Below are 19,184 nucleotides of genomic sequence, written 5' to 3'. Positions count from 1 at the left end.
TGGTAAAGACATGAATGTGTACCAATTGTCCCCAGTAAATGGTTAGCGGAGAAATTTTGAAAAGGTAGGATTGCATTTAACTCAAGCTTTCAGCTTCCTTGGTCCAGGAAATGAGTAAGAGCGTCATTGTTGGGGAAAATTCTTGTCAGCCTGTAGAGAGAAAATTATAGGAAGAGAGACAAGAGGTCTGTATGGATCCCAGGTCCACAGAAGGCTATGACGTGGCAAAGGTACGAAATGAAGCCGTCAGCATCTGCACAGAGGTAGGGTCAACCAACCAGGGCTGCTCCACAGAAGAGCTACACATTCTGAGTTGAGGGCCCCTGCTGCTTCTGTGGAGGGTTGGAGACGAGAAATAGAAATGAACATAGGAGTGGATGATCACATGTCACACTGTCCAAGACATTCCCAGTTTATAACCAATCATCCTGGAGTAATTATTATTAGTGCCCAAAGTGTCCTAGTTTAGCCTAAAGGTTGTATGGCTAATGACTAGGGTCTTACTCTACCTTTCGTGTCTGACCAGCCTGAATTCATCTGTGGTCCCCAGTGTCCCAAGTCCAGATACCTGATTTCTTCCATTCTCAGCACAGCCTGTGAAGGTCTGACTTTTCAAATGATCCTTGTTCATGAGTGCACCTGACAGATATAAAGGTAACACCAGGTGCACTCAAGAGACAATTCATCTACCTTTTTTGTTTGGGTATATTTACACCACTTCCATTATCTGATTCATAAACATTACAGATCTGGATGGAACTCCCTGTGAATTTCTGCTCCAGAGACCTGGAAAACCTGGTCCTCCAAGTGGTTTCTTCTTCTTTGTCTTACTTTCTGTTTATAACAAAACAAAAGCCCCAAAACTGGAGGCTCAATCTGAAACAGTACTAATATACAAAATGTAGGCACATCTCCGGAGAGGGAGAAAAACTTTCCTCTCTACTCCTTTCAAATCCATTACTTTATTTAGACTCTGAAATAATTAACCTTGATATGCCTCAGCAGTTCCCCTTCTGGTTATGGCCAAATATCTCACACTGACCAACCCTCTTGAATATTTCTACATAAAATCTGAACAAAGTACACAAAGCAACACCTTAGAGGAACTGGAGGGTGACCAAAAGGAAGCAAATAGTATAGTGTGAAGTTCAAGTTTGTTTTTTCTTTCCTCTTCTTTTTTTAAAGCTTTTTACCAGAAAGCAGGATTTAGTCACCTGCCTATAAGGTGTCTAAAACTCACATAGAAACCTGCTGTATTGCAGGCTTGAGGAATCAGAGAACAGATTTCAGGGAAACTATAGCAGCTAGAAGGTAATGGGGGGAAATCCCTGAAAGGAGAGACTTAGATGGAGAGCTGCAGATTTGGGATATCAACTCCACACTAAGCTCTTACTGGTCCCGAACCCCTCCTGTGCACACAGATCACAAGCAGCATAGCTAGTGTTGTAAGAACTGAACAGAGATTTTGGGCGCTACCCACCAGGAGGAAGACAGTGCTTGGAGTTTGAGTCCAATCAAGTTAACTGCCTGTGAAAACAAAAAAATCAAGACCTGCCAGAGGAACATAACAGAAGAGTTTCTATGTCATATTATTCACAATGACCAAGACACAATCCAAAATTACCAGACTTACAAAGAAAAAGGAAAATGTGACCCCTAATCAAGGGAAAATGTGACCAATGGAGACTTCATGCCCTGCAGAGTTAGGAAGAAGAAGTGGAAAAAGCAAACACACTTAGCTAGAACCATGGGATTCTCTGACACAGAGAGCTGGACAGAACCCTCTACTCAGATATCCACATCACACTTCTAGTTTTTAAAAGTCCACTATTGAAGGGTACTCAATTCAAGCCCTCATTGATTAATACATTACTCCTTACTATCAGCAGCAGAGGACAAGGAAAGTGGGACCACACCTGGATGGAAAAAGGGAGAGAAGATTTTATGTTTCCTTGGTTATGTAAGCTTGCTTTGAACTTGCCTGTGCCTGGTGACATGTGGCATTTAAACGAGCTGCTGGAGGAGAACTCCTGAGTTATGATGACTGTGCTGCTCATTAACTTCTCTGAGGAAGACTTTGGAGGTGATCTAATTCAACCTCATCATCTAAAAATTAGTCTGAGAAAAGTTTCAGTGACAGGGCTAGAAGATCACACTTGGATCTCTAGCACTTTGTGCTTCAGCAACATTCCATTTATTATTTCATTCATTTCATTGCATTTTTTATTGCATGCCTTCAATGTAACAACTATTCTGGGATCTGGGTGTTAAAATGAACAAGGAAGATGAGGTCTCTGCATTAAATCTACTCTTGACATTCTGCCTCCAAAGCTGCCTTTTCCTGGTTTAGACTGTTAGACCCTTACCTCTTAAGATTCTTTCAGTACGATTTTCACTTCTCATGAAAGGTTTCTATTTGTTCATTTCACTTACATGGTATTACCTCCCCCAGATTAATCCATAAGAATCTAAATAAAGCTAGACATTTCATTAGGCAAAAGAGCTGCCATTTGGTCCTTTCCTATGACTTAGTGGCCAGGTATCATTCCCTTTCTTTTATGATGCTTCAACAATTGCTGGTCTATGTACTGTCTGTTTCACTGAAGGCAATTTGGATAAATATTATCAGATACAGCAGTTTAAAAGTTCTTTATGTCAAAGTCACAAAAATATGGAACATTTCTTACCTACTATCTTGGGGGCAGCATAAGAAACTAAGTTGTTGTACAGAATGTAATTTCTTTTCAAAATTCCTTTTAACATTAAAATCCATTGTGGTTTAATGGAAATTTGCTTTCCAAAATTAAAAACATATGATTGTAAATGCTTTCATGATAATTTCTCTACTCTGTTGGAAACTGACCATTTACTGTAAAGGACATATGTCATTTTTGCAATCCACCATCCATCACCACTTCTTTTAGTAACAGCTTTTTCAGGAACTCTCCCTTTATTAGATGCATGTGGACCAAACCAGATCCATCACCCCACTTACCCTGTAATGATACCCTGGAGCAGAGGGACACTCAGGATCAGAGCATCCCACAGAGGTCTCTGGAGATGCTGAACCTGCTGATTCAGTTTATTCTTTCATCTTATTATTTAAATCATAGCCTTATAAAAACTTCCTGTATCCTTGATTTAACCAGAGTTTATTTCTATTTCTTAAAACTGAAAAATTCTTAGTCATCCATAAACTCCTGTTTCTTCACTTAAGTATTATTACTTAAAGCCAATGTTAATATCACCTATAAGTGTGTAAATCTGAATTTAACTGAGTGAATAAATTTGATATAGGTTATTTTCTTACCTTTGCAACTTAGTATAAAGGGAGAAAGTCTTCTTTGTAATTCTACTGTATACAAATGATCATTTCTCTCTTGGCAAAACACAACACAAATGTTGAATATTTTATAAATCCCCTCACTAATTCTCTAGTTAAAATAAAACTTAGGAAGAGTTAAGCAGCAAACTTTAAAACAGTGAAATTGCTGAAAATATCTATGCAGTGACTACAATTACTACTGCTGCTGAAGCTACTGCTAACTAGATAAGACAATTCATTGGTCATCTACTGTGTGCTTAGTATTATTGTAAATACTCCCACAGTACAAAATTGTAGGCTTAGATCATAAACTCAAGGAACTTTCACTGACTAAAGGGGAAAAATAGCATAAAATCAGAGGCATGTCCATTTGGGTTTTCAAGTTGAAAAGGACATTTTGATAAGTAAAAATTAAATTGTTTTTTCAATGTTGAATACAATAGGATAGATGGAGAAGAAAGTATTGGGTTGGACAAAACTTCATTGAAGTTTTCCATTACATTCTACAGGAAAACCCGAACGAACTTTTTGGCCAACCCAATATTTGGAAAAGCAGTGTCTATGAATGAAGAAATTGAGGTTTGACGACTCCCACCGCATAATATCAGGATGTATAATTTGCACAAACATATGCATACAGACTGACTAGTTCCCTGTGGCTTAGATAAGAGACTATTAGTTCCATTAGCATAAAAACATTTAAATAACAAAGGATTAGTTGTGTCATTTCAGATCACACAGCTAGGTAAAAATAGGAAAAAAAAAAAAAAAAAAACACCTAGGCTTCCTGGTTGAAAACTGTTCTCCTTTAGGTTATGCCATGCTTCTCAAACTTGTAAAAAAAAAAAAAAAAAGACCACCTAGGCTTCCTGGTTGAAAGCTGTACTCTTTTAGGTTATGCCATGCTTCTCAAACTTGAAAACTGATCTTTTCTTTTAAGAAAAAAAAATCTCCAAAACCAACCAAAAGAATCCTTATTAATGTATTCATATTAATTCATGGTACAATATGCTACAACAAAGGTGTACACTGATTTGTGTTCTTGTGCCTCCATTTTCATAGAGGAGATGACATTGTCTCCTTCTTTCCAAAATGTGAAACTGGATGGCCACCACTCAAGGCTCTACTTTCTTCACTATCCAATTTAGCTGAAGAAGAGTCTTGCTGAAACTCCGTTGCTGACTCTTCAAGTCTTTTCATTTCTGCATGTATTTATAAAATAAAAAGATCAAGACATCTCTTTCCCAACTTAATGAACCATAATAAAACATTCTCCAAGTTCTCTCCAAAAAGCCAGACATCCCACAGGCTACTCATCATTTCTGATAAGGTCAAACTTCTGGTCAAAGGCCCTGCCCTTCGCTCCATATACATAGAAAGATGGAGATATGGATACATATCTACATATAGAGAGTGTCAAGATTTAAAATACCCAGTAGAAACAGGAATTGAACACAATCCAGTCGTGGCAGGATAACAGAGCCCGCTTCCCTATATAGAGTGTGGACTTCACTCTGTGTTCTATTTTTGAGTAGAAGCTGAAAATGATCTCCTCCATGCTTGGGGTTTCCGCTAGAAACAAGCTGCTCATCTATCCTGGGAGAGGCAAAAACCCGTGCGTGACAGGAACTGGGTACCCCCAAGTGTTGGCTCAAAATTAGAGCTGAGAGAGCCCGTCTCTGGGGGGCAGAACAAGAATCTTAACACATAACCCACCCTTGCCCTGCCTTTCATTTCCACTAGAGAATTATGCAAGTAAACTTACATTATGCCTGATTTTCTCTGAGTTTTTTCCTTTAGAACTTCTGTGAATGTGTTTTTGCTATTCAATACTATATCAATAAAGTGTAATTAGTTCCCACACTTGGAGTTTTCAACATAATTTTCCATCAACTTTTGCTTTATTTTTTAGAGTTGCAGAAGTGGTAAAAGTGTTTTCTCATATACACATTCACACATTCCCCCAAGCCTAAGGCTTCATTAGCCTTCACTTTTGTATGTTTTCTGTCAAAGCCCAGCTGTGATACATTCACTGCAGCAGCCTCCACATCCACGCAGTCTTTCCTTCAGAAGTGAGTAAATATGTGCCCTCCAGACACAATTCTCAGTCATTTCAGGGTTGACCAGATATTAGAAGTTATGTTTAAAAGTTAACTCTAGTCTGCTCCTTCTTATTTAATTTATTTGAAAGTAATTTATTTGTTCTATATACATTCTACAATTGTGTGAATCATATGAAAACATCTTTATATTAGTGTCCTATTGCTGTCATAACAAATTCTACAGCCTTAGTGGCTTAAAACAGTGCCCACTTATTATCTTAAAGTTCTGGAGATCAGAAGTCCCAAATGGGTCTCACTGTACTAAAATTGAGGTGTCAACAGAACTGCCTTCCTTCTAGGAAAGAAACTGTTACGTGCCTTTTCCAGCTTCCAGAAGCTACCTGTTCCTTGATTCATGGCCCCTTCTTTCATCTTTAAAACCAGCAGAGTAGCATCTTCAAACCTCTCCGACCCTGATGTCTTCTGTCTCCTCTTCCACATTTAAGGACCTTGTGATTGGACCCACCCAAATCATCCAGGATAATCTCCTTATTTTAAGGGCATCTACTTAACCACTTTAATTCTATCTGCAACTTTAATTCCCCTTTGTCACGTAACATACATATTCCTGGGTTCCAGGGACTACGATGTGGACGCTTTGGGAGAGCGGGACATTGTTTTGCCCAACACAAACTTAGTGGCTATCCTTTGGTTCATCTTATTTCTGTGCACAAATTAATGTGATTGGAGTCACTGCACAATTTTGTCTTTATGCTCTTTTGCTGCAACCAAGGTTACCAAATAAATGTTTCTATTTGATGCAGTTATCACAAGTTGCTATGACCATGGTTATTTGTAAACTGCTTTTAATGACTACTTATTTTTATTGTTTTCATCAGACTTAGATTTCTCTCCAGTCCCCTAGCTTCACACAGCATGTAGATTTGATGTCCTCACTTGCCCTATCATCATATCCATGTTCATAGACAAAAACATGAGGCACAGACTCTTTCAGAATTCAGTGTTGTGCTGAAATTATGGTTCTTATAGGTTCTGCTGAAGACAATTTAATTTCACTGTATCTTAATTTACTAGAAACAGTGATACAAAATAAGATCCGGTTGAACACCTGGGGTGTCAAATCAGGGTGATGAAGATGGAGTGAAAGTCAAGATGCCCTTGGTATTAGTCAAGCCTGGACATTTAATTTCCCAAAATGTGTGATGATGAATTTCCTCTAACACATAACGGTGTGCTTCCTATTGTGAATAATTGTGTTACTTTCGTGTGAGAGGAACATGCTTACATCCTGAGCAATCCCATCCACGTTATCTACTTCATTGTTATCTAGTTCTTACCTCCGTGACACCTGAGTTCACAGGTTTTCCAGCCCCTCGATTTTCACATCTGCTTTCTTCTATTCATTCTCTTTTCCTTCAGTTAAACAAAAATCACTAGATTTAGAGTATCATAACGATACGCTACCTTATCTACAAAAGGCTGGACACTGCCCACTACCTGTGCCATGACGGTGAATTCCACCCTGTGTGTCTGCAGTGTGCTGAGTTAGAGTGGTCGTCACAAAACATCAGCCTACATTTTGTGCACATTCAAGTGATGTGGGGATAGGCATTCCTAGCATATGATTTCAACACATGGAATGGTTCACTATTAAAAGTAGAAAGGGTGAAGTTTCTCCTGTTCGTTCATTCATTCATTCACTTTTTTAAATATATATTTTGATTTTCACTATATCTTGTGGATCATTTTTAAAGTCTTTATTGAATTTGTTACAATATTGCTTCTGTCTTATTTTTTGGTTTTTTTGTCTGCAAGGCATGTGAGATGTTAGCTCCTCAACCAGGGATCGAACTCGCACCCCCTGCATTGGAAGGCGAAGTCTTAACCACTGGATGGCCAGGGAAGTCCCTGTTCATTCATTTACTTGTTTTGAGTCCTAAACACTGGACCGCCAGGAAATTCCCCTACTCATTTTGAATCTAGTTGTCAGGAAAGACCTGCTGTGCATGCCACAGACCATGTTAGATATAATGGATGTAAGAATGAGTGAGATAAAATCTTTTCTTTCATGAAGAACAGAGTCTAAAAGAGGGAAAATAGAAATTCAATAGAGAGAAAAATAGCCTACAGGCTAAAGCTGCCTTGTATCACTTCCTTTCTTCAGTTGGCTCTCTCATTATTCTCAGTTCTGCAGTAATGTTGGTCCTTGGATCTAACACGATGGACACTCCCAATGGAAATGAGATAAAAATGAACATAAGAGCTTAGGAAATGTTAACTTATGGTTGAGAGTAAGGAGGCAAAGATCTAAGGTGTTTTCTTAAAATCCAACTTCAGATAACTTCACTGTTATCAACTTTCATAAAGTTTAAAAGTCTCTTAAATCAATTAAGGCATGATGGATTCCCTAATTTTAAGAATTAATTTTTATTTACCACAAAATATTTTAATGAACAGGCTCACACATGACCTTCCATATAAGAAGAGTCTATATTTAAGTTAAGCGATGACTTTCTAGAACTGGAATAAGCATCCATGTTTGAAATTAGAATGCAGGTAAAACTTTCTTCCCCACTTGAGTCTCAGGAAAGCACATGGTGTGAAGTTAGCCCATTCTAATAAGCTACTTGTGCCAGTTTCCTGAAGTCAAAAGACGTGAAGAAATGATCTTCCTTCTTTCCTTCTTCAGGACCCAGTGGGAAGCTGGCTGGCCCTCCTCTGAATTAAGCCATCACTTTTTACCACTCTTCTGGAACTTATCAATGTCCCTCTGGTGTTCTTACATAAACACATAATAAGAGTGGGTCCCAGCCCTAACTCTGCCTAAGTGAGACCTGGGACCTGGAAGGTCACTTTGCCACTCCTGCCTCAGTTTCCTCAGGGGTGGAATGATGGGACTGTAACCAGATTAGCTCCAAAGGCAATGCAAGCTGTGGTACTTTGTTCTTTAAAAACATTAGGGACCAACACAGGTCAAGATGAGATTCATAACACTGTAAACACAGCTTCCAAGAGTTTCATAATATTGTAAATGTTGTGCCTCGGTCTGGAAAGACAATTAAAATGAGATGTTTGCAGCTGCAGTCAGAAGTTTGTTATGATTGAGGAGCTCATAGATGATCATAAATGACTGTATGACTGAGGAAGCACAAAGCACAGGCCATCCTAAGATTTCTATTCTTCTCCAGAGCACAGAAGCCAAGACCCATAGATTTTATTCCTGACAGTGACAAAGGGGAGGGGTGTTCCCCAGTGCAGTACAATATGAGATTCCAACTAGCTATTGGAATTGAGTTGTGAATGCAATTTTTGTTTGTTTTTTATTTTAGGAAGATACATATTTTTTAGTTCATATCAATTGTATTATCTCGAATCCAGGAGAAAATCATAAGATGACAGAAATCAAGGTAGCAGTACCAAAACATATTTCAAAGTGGTCACTGTAAAGCACAGGGATATTGTACATTGATTTTGCCAAAGATATTTTCCTAAAGATTATAAAACTTAGAATTAAGTTTTCTTTAATGGCACAAATTTCTAAAATCTAGAGTGTATAAGTGCAGTTAGATACAGCTGTCTTTCAACCATATTTTTCTATGATTTGTTTCTTGAAGGAGTAGAGTATATTAAAGCCCTTTTGTGTTCAAGACACTGATCTAAGGGGTACTTTAAGGACGCGGCCACCTTGATCTTTCCTTGGAAAAGTTACAGGCGGTGAGAGATGATACACACACAAATAACCACCAAACCACGCAGTGACAGAGAAGCACTGCTGAAAATTCTCCGTCTACACAGTCTGTCCTTAAACATAAACTCTTGCTGGTTTTCTCCGCAAGTCTGCAGAATAGAAGAAGATGGGTAATATTGCTCCAAATTAACCAACAAAGGCACAAACTCAAGTCACCAAGACCATGGTCAGCAACTGAGAAATGCAGGTTTTTGCTTCCTCCTAATACATCAAGCTGTTCTTACAACCGATGGGAGATACACGTTATTTCCCAAGGTCAAGATTAGAAACCAAAGAAGGCTTATTGAAAGTTAGGCTTTTGATCTGAGTCAGGAAGAAGAGGTGCAAGTTCTCTGAGTGGAGTTGAGGATGTTTCAGAGAAGGAAAAGAATGGACAGAAGGATGAACACAATGCAGTGTAAGGGATACTCAAGTGATCTACGAGCAAAGTGCTCTGACCAAAGGATGAGGCTCCTGCAGAGCAACAGGGGCTATGAGCACGGAGAGGATGGCAGCAGGTCAGGGTCCACAATGTCCAAGGTGGAGCTTGGACTGAGCAGTTCATTCTGCAAAAAGCTGGAAACATTGGAAATACTTAAGTAAAAGACAGTCATAGATGAAACGGATAGTTTAGAAAGAGTAATCTAGAAGAGTCATACACCTGATCTATAGACTTACACGTAATCTTACAGACTTATCTTATTGGTGGGGGATGGAGGGAAATGAGAAATAATGGGAGTCTGAGAATAAGAAACTCAGCTCTCACTTCTAAACACAAAGCAAGGTCTATCCCTACCACACAAAGTCCAGAGGTTGTGCTCATTTCTGAGTCCAAATACTAAAGCCACGCCACCAGAAATCTGTGAGAGATTTTGCCCCACATCTCTTGGTTCTGCTTTCCTTTGTGTTGGTTTTTCCTCTCAGGCCCGTTTTCTGCACATGGCAGGCAAGGAGGTGCTGTCACTCTATGCTTATGTGATATTTACCACCTAGGAGCTCAGAAGGGAAGATATATTCTCTCTCCAGTATCACTTCCCATCCATCTCAGATTGGTCCCTTTAGGGTGCCAGGTCTTACTGAGCCCTGGAGGAGAAGGGTAATTGATTAGTCAGCCTGGGCCATAGACGCACCCCTGTGGTGGAGAGGTGAGGACCCATGACGGACAGTCTCCTGTAAGTGGGTGGGGCTGGGATATGCAGACCTAACAAGCCATTCCCTAATGATGGTGACTTAAAACAGTAAAGGTTTATTCATTGCCCAGGCTACACCTGCCGTTCATGGAGGGGTTCCGCCCTGGACCCAGGCCTATGCAGCAGACATCCTCGGGATTGTTACCAGACACTGAGGCAGAGGAAGAGAGAAGCATGGCAAGTGACACACTGGGTCTTAAGACTTCCACCCGGAAGTAACTTTGGTTACTTCCTCTCACATTCCATTGGTCAAAGCCAATTATGACACTCACGTTCAAAGAGGCAGAAATTGCCACCTTATCATGTTTCCAGAAGGAGCCAGGAAATGGTCTGTGAAAAGCAACAGTGACTCCACACGGCGCCCCAGAATCACAGGATGCTCAGAATAGGGCAGTATTAAGTCAAGCACTGCTCCGGAAACATCGCTGATTTACAGTTAGGAGAAAAGAAATAATCCTGCCAGAGGGTGAGACAGAGAAAGGCCTGAAGTGGGGTGAGGAAGTGGAAGGGGCAAAGTGAGAATCACTTTAGAGGAATAATATTAGGACTTAGTGAGAAACGGGGTAGAAAAAGAAAGCACGCTTAACACTGAGGGTCTGGGATTTTGTTGTTATTGTTTGCTTTTTATTTATTCATTTTTGTCCTGGTGCCTGGAGAGACCGAAGTAGTCTAAATAGAAACAGAAAAATCAGGATAAGTAGAGAGTCAGTAAAGGAAGATTATCAAACTCGAAATGTCCAGAAGGCAGATGGCAATGTGACCCCAGAGTATCCTACAAGGTCACTGTCATAAGACTTTCTACAATGGAGACTCTTATGAGCTGAATTGTGTCCCATCAAAATTCATACACTGAGGGATGTGCCTGGTGGTCCAGTGGTTAAGACACTGAGCTTCCAATGCAAGGGGTGTGGGTTCGATCCCACATGCCTCATGGCCAAGAAAATATTTCAAAAATAAACAGCTTTAAAAAGAAATATTCATACACTGAAATCCTCGCCCCAGGACATCAGAATGTGACTGTATTTGGAGGTAGAGTCATTAAAGAGGTAATTAAGGTAAAATGAAGTCACCAAAGTGAGCCCTGATTCAATACGACTTGTGTCCTTATAAGAAGAAGAGGTTAGGACACAGACACACACAGAGGGAAGATCATGTGAAGACACCAGAAGGCGGTCATCTCTGTGCCAAGGAAAGAGGCCCTCAGAAGAAACCAACCCTGTGACACCTTGATCTCAGACGTCCAGCTTCCAGAAGAGTGAGAAAATAAATTCCTGTTCTGTCAGCTGCCAGGTCTGTGGTTTCTTACTATGGCAGCCGGAGTAGACTTATATGGCAACTTCAGAAAGAATTTCCCAGGGATCACGTTGGACTTTGAAATAAGAAGCTTGTGATTTTACATTTGTACGATTTGCACATTCCCTCAGAAGCTGTGTGAGAGATTCTGAAACTGTGCTCATGTTAAAGCTTTACTCATGCTTCGCTGGAATTCATTGTGCTGTCATTATTTGCCCTCAATTACCCCATAAGTGACTCAAATTCTAGAACCTATATTTAGAGGAAAATTGCTGATCAGAAGAGCAGGAAGAGTCCCCTGAAATGGGGCAGCTTGGTGGCAACCCGCAGGTCATACTGATGACTCATCACTGTTGTAGATGCTATTTTCCAGATGAGGCTGCAGTCATGTTTCTGGTCTCACATGCATTTTTCCAGGACTTTGCTGCACCCCACACATGGCTGGAGCATAGTTCTCCTTCCCTTGAACTTGGGCTGTTGTAGGAACCATCTCTATGAACAGGGTGTGGTGGAAGTGGTACTTCTGGGCCTGGCTCTCTCTCCGCCAGGATGCTCACCCTTAGAACCCAGCCACTACGTTGTGAAGAAGCTCAGGTCACATGAAAAGGTCACATGTAGATGTTTAAGGTGACAGCCCAGGTTCCATATGTCAGTCACGCATGTGCGAGAATAAAGCTTCCAGTCCCAACACCCCTGCCTCTCCACCTTGAGCTGCACAGGCTCATGTGGAGAATTTTCCTTGAAAATTCTATGCTTTAAGGCCACCTCTGAGTGAGAGGAAAGGTGCCTTCTCTCTTGGCCTCTGCCCAGCGCCAGCCTGCAGCCTGGAGGTCCGGCAGCTCTGAGACCTCCCGGGGGTCTACAGTGTCCTTGTGAGTCTGGGGAAGCAGGAGGGTCCTCCAGGGGCTTTGCAGGCAGAGCTCGTGGGCCAGTGGTGATTGGCCCACCAGGAGGCAGGCTTATTAGTGGGGACACACGGAGCACTCTAAGGACTTCCAGAAGTCACTGGGGTGTCCCTGGGGGGAAAGGACTGATGCTCCATCACTAACACAGTGGGGACTTGCACCGGGGAAGGACCCACTACTTGCTCTTGCACAATCATGCCACTGCCCCCAGTGGCTCCTATGATCCCTCAGTTGAGAGGTTTACACCGCCCATCTACATGGGCCTCACCTTGTGCAAACTGTATACACTCATCTTCTTAGAGTTATTCAGAATTCTAGGTGGTTTTCACCAGTGAAGCTGGCAAACATTAAAAACATAATCCCCTTGGGGCTTCCCTGGTGGCGCAGTGGTTGAGGGTCTGCCTGCCGATGCAGGGGACACGGGTTTGTGCCCCGGTCTGGGAAGATCCCACATGCCGTGGAGCGGCTGGGCCCGTGAGCCATGGCCGCTGAGCCTGCGCGTCCGGAGCCTGTGCTCTGCAGCGAGAGAGGCCACAGCAGTGAGAGGCCCGCGTACCACAAAAAAATTAAAAAAAACCCATAATCCCCATAAAGCTGATAGTATGCTTGGAAGTAAGCAATTTGACACACTGAAGCTGGAGAGAACTTTGTCAAAGAACAATTTAGCAATGACACCAAAAGCATGAAATAGATGCATAAATTTGACCCCATAACTTCATTTACAGGACTGAATCCTAAGAAGCAAGTCATGGATGTACACAAAAATATGTCTACAAAGACATTCACTGAACTTTTGTTTTCAAAAGTGACTGTTGAAGAACCTAGGGGCAGGACAGGTATAAAGGCACAGATGTAGAGAATGGACTTGAGGACACGGGGAAGGGAAAGGGTAAGTTGGGATGAAGTGAGAGAGTGGCATGGACATATATACACTATCAAATGTGAAATAGATAGCTAGTGGGAAGCAGCCGCGTAGCACAGGGAGATCAGCTCGGTGATTTGTGACCACCTAGAGGGGTGGGATAGGGAGGGTGTGAGGGAAGGAGATGCAAGAGGGAGGGGATATGGGGATATATGTATATGTATAGCTGATTCACTTTGTTATACAGCAGAAACTAACACACCATTGTAAAGCAATTATACTCCAATAAAGATGTTAAAAAAAAACGCAAAAGAACACCAATATGGCAACCTAAAAAAAAAAAAAAAGTGACTGTTGGAAACCACCCAAATTTCCAAAACGGGGATTGGGTATTCGTGTAATGGAATTTAATATAGACACTGAAAGTGATTCAAAGAATATCTATGGGCACTTAAATGGGAAAATATGCCTGCTCTAATGTCAGGAAGAAAACCACCTGTCAGGCAGCACTTTGAACCCATATGGATAGCCGGAACAGAACAGGACCCTATGGTCCTTCCCCGCATGTCCTCAGCCTGACTTTTGTCTGTATAAAAACTTTAGCCAAAGAACAAGTTTCATCAGAGAAGTGAGAAAATGCAGAAACAAAGGAAAACAGTCAAACCAGACCAAATAATAATAATTTAGTCATTAAGCAAAGCCAGGGACCTATAGTTCCTCCTCAAGGGCTATAGATAACATTCTGAGCCCTATCCTGTGAGCTCTCTTATAGAGACTGAGACCCTCACCAGGTGGAAGAAGTTAACTACATGACGATCAGGCTGTAGCCATGACCTAAGCTGCCGCAATTCCGAGAACTGGCCTCGAGGACATGGGAACAAACTGACCCTGGAACTGAAGACTAACTGCACTTAAAGCAGTCAGGATGACCCTGGTCAGACCACTGATGACCAACTTCGAGATGACCGTCAGGGCTGCCTGTGCTGTTCTGCATGTAGTCCCCTCCCTCCGCCCATAAACCCCTGAAACTCCCCTTTCATAGCTCCTGCCCACTGATTGGCAGTGCGGGGAGTCGACCTTTGGACAAAAGTCTGCCCTTCCCCCTCTCCCCTCTGCCCCGGTTGCCAGCCTCTGAAATAAAGCAAACTTTCCTTTCCACCAACCTTGCCTCTTGAGTATTGGTTTTAAAGCTGTGAGACCCCATTTTCAGTAACATGGCCTCCTTATCCTAAGAAATCCAATCAGAAGGCTGACCATCATCCCCCTCCAGGGGGAAGCACAGCTTGGCAAACTTGGCTCTCGGTCGTCACATTCTCCTTTCCCACCTTCTTCCTCACTAACAGTGTGTTTGGATCACAGCATGTAGCTGTACAAAGCTGCATTTCCCAAACCTCCCTGATGCTAGTCAATTAGATGAAGCAGAAGGCTATTGCAGATTTTTGAGAAAGTCCTGCTTTGGTGAAAGGCCCCCTTTTCTCCTCGATTTCTTTTCATTCCCATCCCTCATTCTCTTCCTTTCTAAAATGCCAATATAATACTCGGAGTTGGAGCAGCTGTCTTTTGTCTACAGGAGAGAAAAACCTCCAGGGGCTGGAGGCTAAAGGAGCCCTGCTTCTTGAAGGCATCGCTAAGCTGCTGCACCAGCCCTGGACTAATTATATGAGAACTAAAACCCCGCAGGACATTAAGCCGCCATTTCTTAGGTTTCTGTTACTGACTCACATTTTGAGCTCATAAAAATGGATAAAATGTTAAATACAGAGTCAGTTTAAAAGGTTTTTAATAAAAGGTATTGATCCCTGATGCAGGATCAATAATGAAGAATCTGAGTACCAGCACATGGTGGAGGCATTTTTGTGTTTATAATAATCATCACTGGCCTCCCTGGGGTCGTGAGTATCCTGTGGAGAAATTAGACACTGTTCTGACTTCCTGTGATGAACACAGCATCAAGGGAAATAGTGATGCAGTATCTGAAACTCCGTTCAGGGAGTGAGCATTCATCCTGGTTTCTGTAAGTCATTCCCCCTCCACACTGCACCTCTGGAGCCCCTTCTCTCCCGGTTCACCGCCTGCCATTCTGCCACCCACTCTCCTACCAGGACACCCAGGGAGCACACACTAACAGCACCGGCAGCTGTACTAGAGCCGTTCTCCAGGGGCTCATCTGACAATCCCGTGAGCACCGCCACACACTAGTCAGACAGTGTTTGAGGACTTCTCTCCAGATTGCTCCCCCCTCTTGGCATCACAAACATTACAACTTTACATACCTTAAACCCATATCCAGTGTCAATTGTTAAATAAAAAATGAATCTCTTGAAATAGATAAACAGCAAGGACCTACAATATTCAATATCTTGTAATAGCCTATAATGGAAAAGAATATCTATCTACCCATCTAACCGAATCACTTTTTTGTACACCTGAAACACTGTAAATCAACTATACTTCAATTTTAAAAAGCCAAAAAATGAATAGGTAACTATGTCCTAACCACTAATTGAAAGAATTGTAGAAGACTCTGAAATTGGTCTACCCAATATTTATCACCACTCTGCCATTTCTAAGGAAACCCTGATTTTGTTTGGAGTTCAGCTAAAAATCTCAATTTCCTAGGCTTCCTTCCAGCTAGCAGTGACCATGTGACAGTTCTGTCTAGTAAGATATAATCAGAATCTTCTTGGGTGAGACTTTTCTCTGAGAAAAAGGCAAAGACTTAGCTGGCATACTGTTTGGTCCTTTCACTCTCATTTTTGCTGCCTGGAATGTAGGATGTGGTGCCTAGAGGTACAGCAGCCATCTTGTGAGCATGAGGATGAAAGTCACATGCTAAGGATGGCAGAGCAGGAAAGTAGAAGCCTGGTACCCTGGGGACAGTTTGTAGATACTCTTCCCATTCAGGACTGCATGCCTCTAGTCTTCACATATCTGAGAGGAAAGAGATTCAGATAATTAACTTCTTTAAGTTTGTTATTTGCAGCTAAAGGAAACCCTAACCGATACTGAATTTTCAAAATATTCCAAGGGAAAAATTGAATGCCAGGAACCTTAGTAAACACCATGAAAGATACCAACAAAGTTGGGCCATAGGCACTTTTGAGAGACAAAACAGAGAAAGTAACCCATACACACACACACACATGCACACACACACACACACACAGAAGCATGTGTTTTTCTCGTTTTCTTTTGATATTCAATCACTGGACACTAAGACTTCACATTTGAAAATACTTCAAAAATGTTAAAATAGTACATTTTTCTCTTTATTCCATTTTTCAGTAAAAACAGAGGAAAGATGGTGTTAAAGCTTCCCTAGAAATTTTGTATAAATGCCCAATTTAGAAAGAACTAGCACCCTGGTGGTTTTCTTTATTTCTTATGGCTGGACCAGGTGACTTTCTATTTTGCTCTGTTATTGTAAAATTGCAAAGATCAGTGAACATTGATAACTGAAGCATGAAATGGAGGCAAAATTTATAAATTTGGGCAATTGCCATTGGAGGCAATAATTGCCTAACTGCCAGGCCTCCTCTAAAGTTGGAACCAGACTATCAGATTTCATGAGAAATAAATGAGTTGCTCTACACGAATATGGTGCTTTATATATGTTTAATCTTGTTAAGTCATCAGAAAAAAATACTGATCATGGCTGATTGTGACACAATCAGATAAGACTCATGGATTTGTTTCACTACCAGCATAGATGAATTTTGATCAGACTGGAAACAGCGTGGAACCGACAATGAATGAGATTTTGCTTCTTCTTTTCATTCACGCTCACCGCCTCTTCTCTAGGCATGTGTTATGAGAGTTGCTGAGGCAGAACACACAACATCTACATGAGGGATTCTGTGTCTCTCCTTTTTCCTTAGTGTCACAGGCCCAATCACTATTCACGGAAAAGACAGATCTGCAAAATAAAAAGCTGAAGGACTGAAGCTAGGCAGAGTGTTAATAAACAAACAAAAAAAGTGTTAAACCATAGAAAAGACGTAAGAGGAAACTTTCAATAAGGATGACTTTTGATTTGACTCTTAATCATAGATTTATTTAAAGTATCAGTTCAAGATACAAAATAACCCTTCAGAGAGCTTAAGCCTTTCAGTAAAGCTACAAGGAGCTGATATTTAAACAATTGCATCTGCCTGATGTCAACTCAGAAGGAAAAGTAAATGGGACCCTAAGGTCACCTTTATTCATTCATCTGAAAACAAGGATAAAGGAATTAAAACAGAAATACAGTTACTGTTTTGGAATTGTTTCTGGCACAAGGTTCCTAAAAAATGGATTCTAGGCTTCTGAATTATTGCCATTGTTTAGATGGACTTTTATCAAACTACCTGCAAAATTCTAAGTTACAAATAATACAACATGAATCATCTTTAAAATAATGATTGTCTTCGATAATAATGTCTTAGGTTGAGTTTCCCAGAAGCAGACACTAAGATTTTAGGATGCAAGATGTTAATTTGCGTTACCACCTGTGAAAGAAAAGGGGAGAGGCAGGACTGGGGAGAGGGGAGGTTGTAGGGTGATGCCACCTGAACAAGCCTCCCACCCTGGTAGGAGCTCAGGAGAGGAATTGCTGGCTGAATGGGTCAGGAGTTTATCTGCCTCCTCTTAGTCTCTAGATGTGGGAGCCCAGAGAAGGGCATGGCTGTGGACGAGGCAGCTCCCTGCAGCAGAAGCAGACCCTCTGGACTGAGATCTGTAACAGTTGTCTGTGTGCCAACACACTACCCACCTCTGGGTAGCAAGTCCTTCCTTTGTTTTTCTAATTTAAAAAAAAAAAATTAAACATCTTTATTGGAGTATAATTGCTTTACAATGGTGTGTTAGTTTCTGCTTTGTAACAAAGTAATAAACAAATTCAGCAAAGTTGCAGGATACAAAATCAACACATGAAAATCAGTTATATTTCTATACACTAACATAAACAATCCGTAAAAGAAATTAAGAAAACAATTTCATTCATAATAACATCTAAAATTTCCTGTACCCAACAATTCCAATGTGTGTTTAATTCTTTGACACTAGCTGGGTGTCCTGCAATTCAACTCAATTCCGACACTATTTACTTGGACATAGCATCAGACCCCACAGGTTAAGGACTCAGTTCTACAAGACTGCCCTTCCCCCACTACAGGCACCAGTCGCTTAGTCCAGGTTGTTACCTGTGCTCTTGACCAACCGGTTATAGATTGGAGGCTCCCACGACCATCTCCTTGGGTTTGATTAATTTGCTAGAGTGGCTCACAGAACTCAGAGAAACATTTTATTTACTAGGTCACTGGTTTATTGTAAAAGGGTATAATTCACAAGCAGCCAGATGGAAGAGATGGATAGAGCAAAGTATGGGGAAAGGGCACAGAGATTCCTTGTCTCTACCATGAGAGCTACTTTCCCTCAGTCTCCATGTGTTCACCAACCCAGAAGCTCTCCAAACCCTGTCCTTTTGGTCTTTTATGGAGCCATCATTACTTAGCTATGATTGATTAGATCACTGGCCATCATCAACTGATTCAACTTCCAGCCTCTCTCCCTTCCCTGGAGGTCAAGGGGTGGGGCTGAAAGTTCCAACCGTCTAATCACATGGTTGCTTCCCCTGGCAGCTAGCCCCCATCCTTAGGTGAGGTCCAAAAGTCACCTCATTAGCATAACAACAGACACCTTTTATTGCTCTCCTCACTTAGGAAATTTCAAGAGTTTTAGAAGCTCTGTGCTAGAAATGGCACAGAAAAAAGAAGACCAAATACATATTTCTTTTTATCAATCACAATATCACAGCATCAAAAAGAATACAATAGTTAGAG

This window comes from Neophocaena asiaeorientalis, unplaced genomic scaffold, assembly GCF_003031525.2.
Source record: "Neophocaena asiaeorientalis asiaeorientalis breed wild unplaced genomic scaffold, Neophocaena_asiaeorientalis_V1.1 scaffold52, whole genome shotgun sequence".
In the NCBI taxonomy this organism is placed as follows: Eukaryota; Metazoa; Chordata; class Mammalia; order Artiodactyla; family Phocoenidae; genus Neophocaena; species Neophocaena asiaeorientalis.
Note: the sequence above shows the minus strand (reverse complement) of the source record.